The 7,734-nt window shown below is 44.7% G+C and overlaps 1 pseudogene; it reads left to right on the top strand.

Annotated features, from left to right (window-relative positions):
- Positions 1-4,456: 4,456 nt before the first annotated feature.
- On the top strand, positions 4,457-6,040 carry LOC112836352 (keratin, type II cytoskeletal 8 pseudogene; annotated as a pseudogene).
- Positions 6,041-7,734: the final 1,694 nt, after the last annotated feature.

Here is a 7,734-nt window from a genome sequence, read left to right as displayed (position 1 = left end):
GACCTTTAAAATCATAAAATTCAATTCTGGTAAGTTGCATATATGCTTATATGCAACTGATGATTCTATCTTCTGAAAAAGAATTTGGTGATATGGATCAAGAAGAATAAAAACATCTATCCCCTTTCAACTAACTCATTTGAATATGCTATGTGCTAATACTTATGGTATCTCATCAATGCTCATTAAAATCCTATGAGGTATGAAACAGCATAAATCAAGTTTACAGGTGAGAAAACTGTAGCTCATGGACATGAAGTAATCTGCCCAAGATCACACAGGTAATAGATCAAAGATCAATCCCAGGTCTCTAACTCTAAATTCAGTGTTCCTTCTGGAACCAGCCTTCTCTCACCACCTAGTAATCTCACTCCAGGGGATTTTTGCATTTTGATCTTAAAGTCAAATATAAAAAATGTTCACGGGTCACCTGGATGGCTCAGTCAGTTGAGCATCCGACTCTTGATTTCAGCTCAGGCCATGATCGCAGGGGCCTGGGATGGAGCCCCACGTAGAGTCTGCTTGAGATTTTCTCTCTTCCTTGCCTCCTGCCCCTCCCCCCACGTGCTCACTTTCTAAAATAAAATCTTTTTTTAAAAGTTCACTGAAGTATCAAAAATGACACCAAAAATTGGAAGCAATCTAAATATCTAATTATAGAATATTTAAGCAAACTGTTGTAAATCCACTAGAAACACTATCACTTGACCGTTACAAGTGAAAACTTCATAGATTGCAGAAACATGGAAACTTTTCAAAACTGAAAATGTGTATGTATATCTTTTGCACACAACTGTGCAAAAGTTTATCTATGTAAATAAGGACAGGCAGAAAATCAGACAAAATGAAAGTATTATTGCGGGGAAATAGAGTTCTGAGCATATTTTTTTCTTTACAAGTGTTTTTTAATGGCATGATGATGTCTTAACAATAAATAGGTTTATAATATCCCTGCTGATTTTTTCGTTTTTTTTTAGAGAGAGAGAGTGCACACGTGAGTGTGACTGAGGATAGAGGGGGAGAGAGAGAATCTCAGGCAGGCTCTGTACTGAGCATGGAGCCCGACGCAGGGCTCAATCTCAAGACCCTGAGATTATGACCTGAGCCAAAATCAAGAGTCGGATGCTTAACTGATTGAGCCACCTAGGCGCCCCAAATCCCTGATTTTCTAATGCCAGATGTATGTGCTTTCCCAAATGATCTGTTCGAACTGCTGATTCAAATAGATTCAGTTTCGCTTTACAGAAGTAAACATAAAATGAAAACTTTCTTCAAACTAAGATTCTTCTACTTATATATTTATAGGAAATCTTTTATAATTTATCACTTTCTCTTTGGAACCTAGGAATATATCAAAATCAGGCCAATATCTATAGTTGCCTCTGCCTGTGACTACATTAATTGTGCTATAACAACCATTTGGCATTCAACCACTCTGGGAAAAGAGGAAGAGAAAACATCAGAAAGCAACTGGAACCTTGTCCTAGCTTCTGGACAAGGGGACTCCAATGGAAAGGTGCCTGCTCATTCACTGGGTCACCTGCCCTCAGGGCCTCAGCTAGTCCCAGTCCATAAAGATTCTGAGACTTCCAGTGTTTTAATGGTCACAAGGAGCAAGAATCCACCTAGAGTAGTTCAAAGTATGTGGAAGTTAATTATAAGCTTACTAGAGAGATCACTGATGCCCTCAAAGCACAGGAGGTTAGCCTAGCCCTGTGGGACTATGGAAGCCGTCGAACCCAGAACTTGTCTCTGCTCCTTGCTTTTCTCTCCCTCCTCTCTCCAGCCTGGATCCTAACCCCTCACTCAACTCACTGTTGGGGGGGAGATGCAGCCCCAGCCACCCCCACCCCCAGCATTTTCCTCTTTCTCAGGCCTAGCTTCCTCTGCTCCCTCCCCAACCTGTGCCTCAGCTCCTCAGAAAACATCAGGTTCTCTCACAATAAACAGGGTCCCAGTCTGCTGAGAATAAAGACTTAGCAGAAGAGTGCCCAGTGCCAACCCCAAAGGGGAGGTGATGGTCAAGGAGGCTAGTACAAGAACACCCATCCTGTCGGAAGAAACCAAGACTGGGTGAAAAGTCAGGAGTTGAGAAAATACCCAGGGGGGCAACAATCTGGAGGAGAGAAAAAGAATATTTATCCTCAAAATAAACACAAAAACAAGTAAGTCAGTGAATCTGAACAGAGTCCCAGTTAAGTCTGTGTACCGGTTCTTCCATGTGCTGGCCCAGGCTGTGCAGTGCTAGGGCGCACCATATGGGGCCAAGTGCCAGCTCGAACTTCAGAGGAAATCAGGGAGTTAAGAGGTAAAAGCAATAAAAAAGGGACTGTAGGTGTTTGTTAGACAGCATCAAATGACCAAATACAACAGAACGGGGCGGCGGGGGGAGGGCAGAAAACTTGGCTCTGCCGCTAACTGGCCAAGTGATCTTGAGTAATCATTATCTTTGGGCCTCAGTGTCCCCATCTATAATGTGAAGAGATTGAATTAAAGAACCTTGAGGTCCCCGAAGCAATGACCCTTGAGGCAGTGGTATGCTAAAGTCAGCTCTTACTGGATCATGAGAACCAGCTATTAAATTTGGAGGAACTTTGTGGCTGGTTGTGAAATATGGCTATTATTTTAAAAATTAAATAATATACATTAACAATTAAGTAAATGATATTAAAATCCAACAATGAATGGGGTGCCTGGGTGGCTCAGTTGTTAAGCGTCTGCCTTCAGCTCAGGTCATGATCCCAGGGTCCTGGGATTGAGTCCCCCATTGGGCTCCCTGCTCCACGTGGGGCCTGCTTCTCCCTCTCCCACTCCCCCTGCTTGTGTTCCCTCTCTTGCTGTCTCTCTGTCAAATAAGTAAAATCTTTAAAAAAAAAAAAAAATTCCAACAGTGAAAATATCCCAAATTCACCACTTCCCAGTTACTTTACTACATTTTACTGTTATCTATGCCAGGGGTCAGCAAACTTTTTCTGCAAAGGGACAAATACTAAACATTTTAGGCGTTAAGGGTCAAAGACAGTCTGTCATGTGTTGTTGTTTTTTTTTAACAATGCTTTAAAAAGATAAAAACCAATCTTAGCTCATGGGCTGCACAATAGCAGGCCATGGGTCAGATGTGGCCTACAGGGCATAATTTGCCAATCATTGATCTATGTTCTTGAGGTGATTTACATCTATTTCACTCATATGATGGAGATACTATATAATTGTGTGCTCTTACACATCTCTGCCCAACTCCATTTTCAGGGTTATCACATTAGTAGCTTAAAAAAGTATTTACACTACAGAAATGGGCAAACGCTGCCAATCAAGGCTTCTCTTCCTGGAAGCTGGTTGTTAAAAGTTTACCAGTACACCACTGTCTTGAGGTCACTGCGGGAGAGAATCACAGAAAACTAAAGTGCTTTACCAACTCACCCAGGAAATCCAGACAGAGAAGCAAAATGTAAAGGGAAAATGCAGTCCATGGAGTCAGAGGAAAAGAAAGACAGGAAGACCCAGCCAGGCACATCTGGTCATGGCTTAATTAACAGGTGGTCTTTTGTGACCACCCTCGGGATTCAGGCTTCCTCTTCTGTGACTGAGACGTATTCTATTTTTCTCTTTTCTCACTTTGAAAGTGCTATTTCTGGCTGTGCTGCTGCCCTGGATGGTAACAAAGCACCTGAGGTCTGCCCAGAAGGAGCCAGGGACAGAAAATGTACAAAGAGTTCATGGCTGTGAGGGAGACAAGTCCATGCCACAGGGAAAGGCAGTTTTATGTAGAGCAGCCACCTCTGCTGTTCTGGTGTGGATTTGGGGCTTCTCTTAAAATAGAACGATAAACGTGCAGGTCTAGACTAAGCAGCAATTTTGGTTTTAGGGAAAGCTGATACCCAGCAGGATAACTCCAAGAAAGTTTGTTTTAGCATTTTGGGCTCTATTAACCAGGAAAAGTGCCTGGCAAAAAAAAAAAAACAACAACAACAACAAAAAAAAACAAACAAAACCAGGAGTATACCTTCAGGGTATTTATGAGATGACCCTCCTACAAATTCCCAGATTATAAGCTCTGCCTTTGAAGAAATGAGGTGAAACCTTAACAGTTCTGGAAGAAATCATCTCTGTGCCCTACTCCTCTCTTCAAGTCCCAGGAAAAATCCACCCTGGGTATTTACACTACCTCTCCACCTACTCTGCTTCTCCTAGCTGATCATAAGGAAAACTAATGGAAACCAGAAAAAAAGTAATATCTTTCCCCAGTTCCCAGTTGCCTAAGTCAAATAGCACAAAATGCTGGGGAAATGGAGGAGAGGAGAGAGCAAGGTTTGGTAGGGGTGGAAGATGAAGACAGAGCTGGTGAGAGACAGCTACGTGGACAAAGGGACCCTTGAACTGACCCTTAAAGGAATAGGCAGAGAATAAAAGGAAAAGGCATTTGAGACAAAGGCAATGGAGCAGGTAAATTAAAGATATGGTTGTTATATTAAAAGGTGCTCAAGGTTCCACATCTAGGGGGTGGTTCTCAGTGCCTCAAGTTTCTGTCTGGTTCAGCCTACTTGCCTCCACTCCAGCCTCCACTGCATCCATCAGGGTGACCCAGAAGTCCTACAAGGTGCCCACCTCTGGTCCCTGGGCCTTCAGCAGCCACTCGTACACAAGCGTGCCTGGCACCCACATCAGTTGCTCGGCCTTCTCCCAGGTGGGCAGCAGGAGCAACTTCTGGGTTGGCCTGGCCACCAGCATGAGTGTGGTCAGGGGCTACATCGGGGCCAGGAGAAAGAGGAACATCACAGCTCTCAGTGAAACAGAGCCTCCTCTGCCCCGTTAAGCTGGAAGTGGACCCCAACACCCAGGCTGTACAAACCCAGGATAAAGAGATCAAGACCCTCAAGAACAAGTTCACCTGCTTTATCAACAAGATGTAGAACCTAGAGCAGCAGAACCGGATTGTGGAGACCAAGTGGAGCCTCTTACAGTGACAGAAAATGGCTCAGAGCAATATGGACAACATGTTCGAGAGCTACGTCAACAACTTTGGGCAGTAGCTGGACACAGTGGCCCAGGAGAAGCTGAAGCTGGAGACAGAACTTGGCAACATGCAGGGGCTGGTGAAGGACTTCAAGAATAAGCACAAGCAAGAGATTAAAGAGAGATCAAAGAGCATGCAGAGATGGAGGATGAAACTGTCCTTGTCAAAATGGCTGTGGATGAAGCTTCCATGAACAAGGCAGAGCTGGAGTCCCACCTGGAGGGGCTGACCGACAAGAACAACTCCTTAAGGCCACTGTATGAAGAAGAGAACCAACAGCTGCAGTCACAGATCTCTGACACCTCCATGGTCCTCTTCATGGACAAGAATGCTCCCTGGACCAGATGGCATCATTGCCAAGGTCAAGGCCCAGTACAAGGAGCTCACCAACCACAGGCAGGCCAATGCTGAGACCATGTACCAGATCAAGGACAAGGAACTGCAGATACTGGCTAGGAAGCATGGGGATAACCTCTGTTGCACGCACAAAAATAGACATTTCTGAGATGAGCCAGAACATCAGACAAATCCAGGCCGAAATCTAGGCCCTCAAAGGCCAAAGGGCCCTCCCGGGGGCTGCCATCACTGATGCAGAGCAGTGTAGAAAGCTGGCCGTTAAGGATGCCAATGCCAATGGAGGGTGCCCTGCAGCAAGCCAACTAGGAAATGGCGTGGCAGCTGCGTGAGTACCAGGAGCTCATGAACATCATGCTGGCCCTGAACATCAAGATCACCACCTACCACACTGCTGGAGGGTGAGGAAAGCTGGCTGGAATCTGGGATGCTGAACACGAGTATCCCTACCAAGACCACCAGCAGCTACTCTGGTGAACTGAGCTCAGTCTATGGGAGTCTTATGAGCCTTGGCCTCAGCTACAGCCTTAGCTTCTTCCAGTCCAGCTTCAGCTCTGTCAGGGGCTCCAGCTCCTTCAGCTGCTCAGCTTCTCCAAGGCCATGGTTTTAAAGAAGATTGAGACCCGCAATGGGAAGCTCCTGTCTGAGTCGTCTGATGTCCTGTCCAAGTAAACAGGCACTGCGGTCCCTCCCGGTCTCTTCTCTCCTGTGGCTGCCATACAGCCTTTGGGGGAATGTGCAGGGGAGTGACTGGGAATAGGGGACCCACCTAAGGCTCAGCCCCACTCCTCATTCTACCCTTGGGGGTAGTCTACGGCCCTGGGTATCCTCTCTTGCCCATGCCCCTAACTAAAAGTCAATTCAAGTGTCTTTTCCCAAATAAAGCTTTAGCTGGCTCTGCCCCCTCACCAAAAAGTGCTCAAACTCATTAGTCATGAAAGAAATTCAAATTAAAAACCACAGGGAGAGTTAGAAAGCCACAAGAGAACATACGGCAACAATGAGAGAAAACCAGACAATCTATAAAATCATAACTTCCCTTGAGCCCATCAGAGTATGGAGGTTACAAGGCAAATCAGAAGATCTGAATTCCTACAGATGACAAGCCCTACCACAGAGAGACAATACACAAGAACTGTTTCACCTTTGCCAGAGCCTCTTTGGAGGAACAGGGTAAGAAGAAAAGAGCTAGCATTATAACAAATTCTTAAAAGTAAAGTGTGAGTTGGCATGAAGTTAACGATCCATGGGAACCCCAGACAGAAGAGAGGTTCATATTCCCAAGCTCTTCTCCATAATCTCTACCAGGTACTCAAAAGAAAGACTGAGGCAGGCAGGATAGCTGAGAGCGCCCCTCATTGGCCTATAGGCATGCAACCCCATCCATTTTCCAGAACCTTCTAAGAAGTCAAAACTTCAAACCACTAGGGGAGTGGTAGGCAACTCCCCTCCCCACCCCTGGAAGCCCAGGCTAAGATCCTCTGTTTGCAGAAGGGATAGACATAGCCATCTCCCTCTGGGGAAGAAGTGGGAAACCTCCCTATCCCCATGGTAACCCTTGCACTGAACAACAAGCAACCGCACTCTCCTCCTGGCAGGGAAGAGCAGAAAACCCCCTTGCAATCAGTCCTCAATAATGACCTACCACTATACACCCCACCAGAATGACGACAATTAATTAGACTGATGATGCCAAAAATTGGCAAGGATGCAGAACAACAAGAACTCCCCTATGCTCCTGGGAAGAGTCTAAACTGGTGTAGCCACTTTGGAAAAGTATTTGGCAGGACCGACTAAAGCTACACACATGTATATTCTATGACCCAGCAATTCCACTTCCAGATATTAATATAAGTGAAATGAGTAAAGACGTGAGCCAAAAAGCATATTAAAGAGCTTTCATGACAGATCTATTTGAAATAACCCAAACTGTAAACAAGCCAATAATCACCAATAGTACCATGTATAAATTGTATAATTATAGGTTTTTTCACATATTGGAATAAATACTATACAGCAAAGATAATGAATGAACCACTTCCACCTGCAGCATGAATCAATCTAACCAACATGCTGAACAAAAGAAGCCAATTAAAATGAATCCATGAATTCATTTATATGAAGTTTAAAAACAGGAAAAGCCAATATATGGGATGGAAACCAGACAGCAATTATCCTTTGGAGGGTAGTAAATGGACAGGAGGCGGTGAGGGGTGGGGAAAATCTGGAGTCCTGGCGATGTTTGACTTCTTATTCTAGTTCTGGTTATATGGGTGCGTTTATGTTGTGAAAATTCATTAAACTGTACCTTTGTGATTTGACCCCCTTTCCATTTGAACATTACATTTCAACTGAAAAGAAAAGTT

The sequence above is a fragment of the Callorhinus ursinus genome, unplaced genomic scaffold (genome assembly GCF_003265705.2).
Source record: "Callorhinus ursinus isolate GAN/ISIS: 27379988/994484 unplaced genomic scaffold, GSC_fseal_2.0 scaffold24, whole genome shotgun sequence".
Classification (NCBI taxonomy): Eukaryota; Metazoa; Chordata; class Mammalia; order Carnivora; family Otariidae; genus Callorhinus; species Callorhinus ursinus.
The sequence above is the reverse complement of the archived record's forward strand: the minus strand, read 5'-3'. Positions and strand labels throughout refer to the sequence as shown.